At 38.7% G+C, this 8,307-nt stretch overlaps 1 non-coding gene across 1 annotated transcript; it reads right to left on the bottom strand.

Annotated features, from left to right (window-relative positions):
* Nucleotides 1–1,707: 1,707 nt before the first annotated feature.
* Nucleotides 1,708–1,814, bottom strand: LOC125493890 (small nucleolar RNA R71). The gene has a single exon (XR_007270217.1). It is a non-coding gene; the product is annotated as a small nucleolar RNA R71 (small nucleolar RNA).
* Between the last annotated feature and the right edge of the window lie 6,493 nt (nucleotides 1,815–8,307).

Genomic DNA, 8,307 nt, shown 5'->3' with positions numbered 1-8,307 from the left:
CACGCCCCGATACGACTTCTAGTTTGGGAGATATGGTCTTTGCAAGTTGACGCTGTTTTGCAGCCCGAAAATCCGCGGCCGCGGATTATTCCGGGTTTCCTAGTCGGATGAGGCTTTATCTTTTGACGAATTAGACTCTTTTTCTAGTTGTTTTAGGAAATAGAAAGGTATAAAGACTCAAGGGAATATTATTATTTCCTATCTTATTTTTATTTTGTTTTTCCGGCATTAATTCATTAAAGATTATTTTTCTTTTTCTCTCAATTATTGAAGAACCCTAGTTTTGCTTTTTCTCCATTTACATTGAATTTTCAATAGAAGCTTTGATTTTTGCAAGATTGGTTCTACAATTGGTATTATTTCTCTTCTCTTCTTATTCCTATTCAATCCTTTAGTATTAATTCATGTTTGCTTATTTATTTGTGAATATGTTTTCCCCAATTATGATTGAGTAGTCTATTTCTAGGGTTTAGGGGATCCATGATCAATTAGGAAGGGATGTTTAGTTAAAGTATTGATTTTTATTGATGCATGTTGATTCCTATTGAATGTTTTTATGTCTATTCAATCCAATTTGGCCAGATTTGATTGTTATAGTGTTGCAATATTAGGTTATGCGCCGAGAGGTATAAACTTGATATTAAGGCTAGTTTCAATAGGTAGAATTGGTGTTAATAAATTGCGAGAGCCTGTTAATATCGTTCTATGCTTGATTTAGACTTGAGAGAGCGAATCAATCTGTTTAACTGCATTATTAATTGTTGATTTTAGTGTTTCATCCCAAATTATTGATCATTGGTGAACCTATGCCCTAGACCTTTTTATTATTGATAATTCTTGAATTAGTTATAGTTTAGTTTAGTATAATTACACACAAACACTCGTTCCTATACTCTAGATTTGACTGACAATTAGGAAAAGAACACTGTTTCTCTGTGGATTCGACCCTACTTCCCTGACTATATTTGTTAGAGGACTTAGGATTACTTTTGATAAGGTGATACGACTTTAGCCTGTCAAAATTTGGCGCCGTTGCCGGGGAAACGGTTTTGTTCCATTTTCTTTAATTGTTTTAGAGTCTAGATTATATACTCTCGTCTCAGAGAACACTTGTTCTTTGGGACAAAATCTCTTAATTGTTTGTTCTTTAGTTCTTCTATGCGCAGGAGTTTGAGTTCAGATTGCCTACAATTTGATCCTGAAATCGAAAGATCCTTCCATAGACAGAAGAACTTTTCCAGACAGTTGCGAGATAATCCAAGGGAAGATAATCCTTTGGATTCTGACTCTGATTCTACCAGCATTGTCTCTGTCGCTTCACCAGAACCAGAGATGGCTCGGAGACTTACTGACTTTTCCCAACCCTCTTTGGCTGAACTTCCCAGAAGCAATCAAATGCCTGAAATCGAAGCTGTAAATTTCGAGATCAAACCTGCATTGCTAAACATGATCGAAAGAAAACAATTTGGTGGTGGACCTAATGAAGACCCCAATCTTCATTATCAAGATTTCTGCCAATATTGCTCTACCATTAAGCAGCAGGGAGTGACACAAGATCAGATTCGGGAGATTCTTTTCCCATTTTCACTTCGAGACAAGGCAAAAATGTGGTACAATGGGATTAATCGAGCCACTCTTGGGATCACTGATTGGAATACCTTGGCTCTGGCTTTCTACAGAAAGTACTACCCTCCAGAGAAGACTGCTAGGTTGCGTAGTCAGATTACAAACTTCACCCAAGGGACTGATGAGTCTTTACATGAGGCATGGGAAAGATTTAAAGATCTTCAGAGAGAATGTCCCCATCATGGTCTACAAAAATGGTTCCTAGTTCAAGGATTCTACAATGGTTTGGGGAACAACTCGAGACTTATCCTTGACTCTGCAGCAAATGGAGATTCATGAAACTGGAAATTGATGCTGCTCATGATTTGATCGAGGAGATGGCTATCCACAACTCTCAATATGGTAATCCTCGAGGACTAGCTAACAAGGGTGGAAAGCATGAGATAGATTCTATATCCTTATTAGCTGCACAGATGAATGCCATCAGCAAAAACTTGACAATATGCAGCTCTCCTCTCCTGCAAGTGTTGCTGCTTTGGGTACTACCTCCGAGATTATGTGTGATAATTGGCATAGTTGGACATTGGGCACAAGAGTGTCGGAGTTCTCTCGAACAAGTTAATGCTTTTCAAGCATATCGGCCGAACAAACCCATACTCCAACACATACAATCCAGGATTGAGAAATCATCCTAACTTGTCTTACAAGAGTACTAATGTCCTGAATCCTCCTGCACCACAACCACAAGCACAACAATTGAACCAGCAGTACTACCAACCACCTCCCCAACACCCTCCTGGTTTCTCTAGACCACCTTTCAATCCATCTCAACAAGCACCTCCTGCCGATCCAATGATGGTTGAGATGAGAAACATGATGCTACAAATGCAAAAGGATCGACAAGCTGATAAGGCACAAATTGAGTCCATTCTTGCTCACAATAAGATGTTGGAGAATCAGTTGGCACAATTGGCTACTTCGAATTCCACTCGCCAACAAGGTGCTCTTCCAGCACAACCCGTTCAGCCTACAGATTCGGCAAATGCCATCACTCTCCGCAGTGGTTCTCACTACAATGGACCACCCATGCCTATTGATGATACTTTGAGCGTGAAAATGATGAGGAACAGGTCCCAGCTGAAGCTATAAATGACAAGGAGAACTCTCAGCAAGCCACTGAACATGAAGAGACCAATGAAGCTAAAAAGCCTGCTATTGAGGTTCCTCCTATCAAACTTCCTTTCCCCAATCGTCACCTCAAGAGTAAGCTGGACAAGCAATTTGGTAAGTTTTTGGAAGTCGTCAAGAATCTTCAGGTAACAGTTCCTTTCACGGAATTAATTACTCAAGTGCCTGCTTATGCTAAATTTATGAAAGATATCTTGACTAGGAAAAGGGCTTTTAACGAGGTGGAGACAGTTGCTTTTACTGAAGAATGTAGTGCCATTTTACAAAATAAATCTCCACCAAAATTAAAAGACCCTGGTAGTTTCTCTATACCTTGTCACATTGGTAGTTTGTTCATTGATAAAGCTTTAGTGATTTGGGGGCTAGTGTGAGTGTTATGCCATTGTCTGTTTCCTCAAAATTGAAATTGGGAAGTTTGAAAGTTACCAAATTACTCTACAAATGGCTGACCGTTCTGTTAAATACCCCCTAGGTATTTTAGAGGATGTACCTGTTAGAGTAGGTAAATTTTTTATTCCCGTGGACTTTGTTGTACTTGATATGGAGGAAGATAGGCAAATTCCAATCATTTTGGGTCGGCCATTCCTTCACACTGCAGGTGCCGTCATTGATGTGAAAAATGGTAAGCTTACACTATCTGTTGGAGATGATGAGGTCACTTTTAATCTAAGCACTGCTTTGAAAAGTCCTATGCTAGAGGAAAAGTGTTGGAGTATTGATGTGGTTGATGTAATTTGCCATGATAACATGCCCCAAGCTCTCTATAGAGACCCCTTAGAGGCGGTATTTGTCTTGAGTCTCCACAGGTGATGGCAGTATATGGAGCAATGAGTAGCTGCTATTGAGAAGATGCTCGAAAGTGAAGAATTCGACCTTGATGGATGCCAACATGTAAAGAGGTTCGATCAATCTGTGTGTAATGTAGAGGTAAACGGTCGTGCGGGACCTGCATAAACCAGCGCTATTCGGGAGGCAACCCGAATCTCTAACTCTTTTTTTTTTTTTTTTTTTTTCTTTTACTCTTCATTTCTCTAAACAAAAGAAAAGAACAAAAACATTTGCATATTGAATTTACTTGAATTCAATTTATTTTTATTTTGTGTGTTTTTGAATTCACTTGAATTCGTTTCTTTTTTTTTAGTTTAGTTATTTCTTTTCGTAGTTTCTTTTAGTTTTTGAATTCACTTGAATTCAAGCTTCATTTTTTATTAGACTAACCATGCTAACAAGTGTTGTTTAGTGGTTTTGGTGTATAATTTTTGACTATAGGTGAAAGCACAAGCTCCAACATGCGCCCGCGGGAATTTGGCTCCACTATCACCCTTTTTCTCAGCCCGCGGGGTAAAACACGCGCCCGCGGCCAGCCACGACCACTCCCTCACCACGTTCTGCCAGCCCGCGGGGTAAAACCCGCGCCCGCGGGGTACAGCCTGCGCCCCCATCCGAAAACCCGCGCCCGCAGCACCAATCCCCCCCACATCACAAACACTCTGCCAGCCCGCGGGGTATAACCCGCGCCCGCGGGATTTCGAGGGTCCAAATACCATCGCCCAACCCCAAACCAAAACATAAAACAAACAAAAAAAAAAACCAACAAACACCCCACCCTCTCGACCTCTCTCACCAGCATCCGCGCACCGGCGACCGTCGCCGACCACCCGACCAGCCGCGACCCTAAAACCCTTCAACACCCCTCTCACCACACTCAACCCCACTACCTTCACGCCACTACACCACCCGACCCGTCTCTCATCGACGGCCTCCTAACCGGGCGACCGACCGGTTTCCGCCGCGGCGACGAGCCACCCCGGCCACCCCCCACAAAGCCACCTTCCCCCTTCTTCCACTCACATAATTTTCAAACCCTAACTTTTCTCATTGAATTGGGGTTTCTTCTTGGATGTGCTTTGCAATTTCAATTGGGAATCTTGGACACATATTTGGATTTTCTCAATCAAGTCTCCTACATCAATTAATCGTGTACTTCACGTGGTAGATTCTCTCGAGCAGGCATCAAATTAGTCTAAGTTCGCGTTTGTGAAGCAGTATGACATAATTTTTGAGTATTTTGACTCTTCTCCCCAATTCATTGGGTAGTAAGCATCTTTTCTCACTTATAATTGTTGTTAATGTTCCTCTCGCATTTCTGCTTGGATTATTTTGTTCCCATCTCGCTGAGAATCTTACACATTGACTGAATTGTTAGTTCATCGGATTGTCAGGATTTGTGTGTGGTTTTTGTGGTGGATTGCGGTGTTTGTGGGAGACTTTGGTGTTGGATGATTGTCGGGGTTGGTTCTGATTCTTTTTCTAAACTAGTTTATGCAGTGAGGACACTGCAAATTTTAGCTTGGGGGAGGAATATTCTATCTTTTATGGCTTTTTAGTGTAGATTTCATTGCTTTCATAGGATGTTGCACGGTTTGTACTGCTTATTAGGAGTGGGAGTTTACGTGTAACCAAAAAAAATGTACTGTTTTCTTAGTTGCATCATAGTTGCATTTTAGATAGCTCATTTCATTATAGTTTTCATCTATGGGGCTATTGTTGGCACACCTTCGAGAATTTTGTGGATATCTCTACTACAGCTCTACAGCTTTGTTGTACAGTGGTTTCATGATTCTTCATAGCATAATTGTGATATGATTGATTGGATGTGGTAAGACTATTTGATCTCTCTGGCTGGTTTTCTTTACTGTGCAGACAAAATTGACCCATGTGAGCTTCTGTGCCTAATAAACTGACGAATCTGTGTCGTTATGTTCTTTCATGAGTGATTAGTTCCTCAGTTGATGTATTGATCTTGATTTTGACCTGGTACGTCCTTGATACTTGATTGTGTACACTATTTGATATGATTGAGGCGTTCATTTCACGATTTTAGCTCCAGAGTTCTTTTTGTTCACATATTTCCCGTCTCTAGCCCCGCTGAGCTTTCTTGACCCTTGCTTGCTACTTACACCCATATTACAACCCCGAACCTCATTTGATTATTATCTCAAGCCTAGCTTGGGGGAGCAAGTGTTAGTTTTGGTCATACTGTATTACATGGATGTAGTTAATGCATGGTTATGATGAAGAAAAGTGTTATTAATGAGCTTTATCATCAAATTTGAATGTGGTGCAAAGAGATTTTGGCAATATGAAAAAGAGTGAAGAAAAAGAAATGAAAGAACAAAAGAAAGTGAACATATTTTGAAAGAAAAGTGAAAAGATTATATATGGGTTCTATGCATGAAAGATATTGTGGTAATGATGGTGTTATATGAAGTTGTGATGAATGCCTTGTTAGGCCGTTTTACATTGATATTTGCTCCCCTTCTTGGCTTTTCCACCACATTTCCCAAAATATGATCCATACCCTTAACCCTAGCCTCATTACAACCCTTGAAAGTCCTCTTGATCTTTGTGTGTTACATTTTTCGTGTTGAAAGTGAGTCAAAAGGTCAAAGTTAAAGAGTATTGCTTCTTCTGAGTTGATATATATAGGTTGAGATCGTTGAGTTCATTGATTTTCGCCCTAAACACAAGAGAGTATTATTCACATACCTATAGTGAGGTCTGTCAAGTGTTGTTAAGTCCAGCTTGGGGGAAAGGGTCTGTGGTAAGATTGTTGAGTTGATTGGTCACATGACGTGCTATGCGGCTTTGTTTCATTGATACTCGATGCTTGGTTCATGTAGGATTGATATCTCTCGTGTTTTGGATTGTGTGCTTGACCCTGTTTTAGTCCCATATTGTAGGTTATCATTTTCTTCCCGTGTCTATTGTTTGATTGCTTGAGGACAAGCAACAGTTTAGCTTGGGGGAGTTTGATGAGTCATATTAATATAGGCATTTCATGATGCATTTAGGTTGCATTTTAGGATCATTTAGTTGCATTATTAGTCCATAATTGCACATAGTACTTAAGTTGAGAAGATATTACTCTTGTGTGTGTTTTCGGTGTTTTTGATAGTTTTCAGGTATTGAGAACACAATTGGAGTATTATTGGATAAGCTTAAGCATGAGAAGCATCTAGGAAGGAGCTAAGTCAATGAGAAGTCCAAAGGGCATCTTCAAGTCGGATTGCAACTCAAACATAGCGGAAACGTATTAAAGAAGTATGGAAATTGAGTCATGTGCACTCTTTTGATCATAACTTATTATCCAGAGATCGGAATTCCGTGATTCCAGTGGGGTTGGAAACTAGACTTGAAGAGCTTTCCAACGATATATTACACGCCCCGATACGACTTCTAGTTTGGGAGATATGGTCTTTGCAAGTTGACGCTGTTTTGCAGCCCGAAAATCCGCGGCCGCGGATTATTCCGGGTTTCCTAGTCGGATAAGGCTTTATCTTTTAATGTAGACTTCTTTTTTTCTAGTTGTTTTAGGAAATAGAAAGGTATAAAGACTCAAGGGAATATTATTATTTCCTATCTTATTTTTTATTTTGTTTTTCCGGCATTAATTCATTAAAGATTATTTTTCTTTTTCTCTCAATTATTGAAGAACCCTAGTTTTGCTTTTTCTCCATTTACATTGAATTTTCAATAGAAGCTTTGATTTTTGCAAGATTGGTTCTACAATTGGTATTATTTCTCTTCTCTTCTTATTCCTATTCAATCCTTTAGTATTAATTCATGTTTGCTTATTTATTTGTGAATATGTTTTCCCCAATTATGATTGAGTAGTCTATTTCTAGGGTTTAGGGGGATCCATGATCAATTAGGAAGGGATGTTTAGTTAAAGTATTGATTTTTATTGATGCATGTTGATTCCTATTGAATGTTTTTATGTCTATTCAATCCAATTTGGCCAGATTTGATTGTTATAGTGTTGCAATATTAGGTTATGCGCCGAGAGGTATAAACTTGATATTAAGGCTAGTTTCAATAGGTAGAATTGGTGTTAATAAATTGCGAGAGCCTGTTAATATCGTTCTATGCTTGATTTAGACTTGAGAGAGCGAATCAATCTGTTTAACTGCATTATTAATTGTTGATTTTAGTGTTTCATCCCGAAATTATTGATCATTGGTGAACCTATGCCCTAGACCTTTTTATTATTGATAATTCTTGAATTAGTTATAGTTTAGTTTAGTATAATTACACACAAACACTCGTTCCTATACTCTAGATTTGACTGACAATTAGGAAAAGAACACTGTTTCTCTGTGGATTCGACCCTACTTCCCTGACTACTATTTGTTAGAGGACTTAGGATTACTTTTGATAAGGTGATACGACTTTAGCCTGTCAATCCAAGCCTAAATTCTTTATTTTGCCAAATTTTCAGCATTATTAATATTAATAATCATCTGAAATTCGCATGAAACAAACACAAAAAATCGCATGAAACAAACACAAGAATTCGCATAAAACAAACACAAACATATAAATTGAAAAAAAAAACGAAACAAACACAAATTTATAAACTAAAAAAATGAAACAAACACAATTTACAAACATATAAACTAAAAAAAAACGAAACAAAATGAAAAAAACGAAACAAGCACAATTTACATAAGAGTACAGAATGTGTGTTTTGGTGTTTTAGTTTAGGTTTTA

This window comes from Beta vulgaris, chromosome 9 (assembly GCF_026745355.1).
Source record: "Beta vulgaris subsp. vulgaris cultivar EL10 chromosome 9, EL10.2, whole genome shotgun sequence".
Classification (NCBI taxonomy): Eukaryota; Viridiplantae; Streptophyta; class Magnoliopsida; order Caryophyllales; family Amaranthaceae; genus Beta; species Beta vulgaris.
The sequence above is the reverse complement of the archived record's forward strand: the minus strand, read 5'-3'. Positions and strand labels throughout refer to the sequence as shown.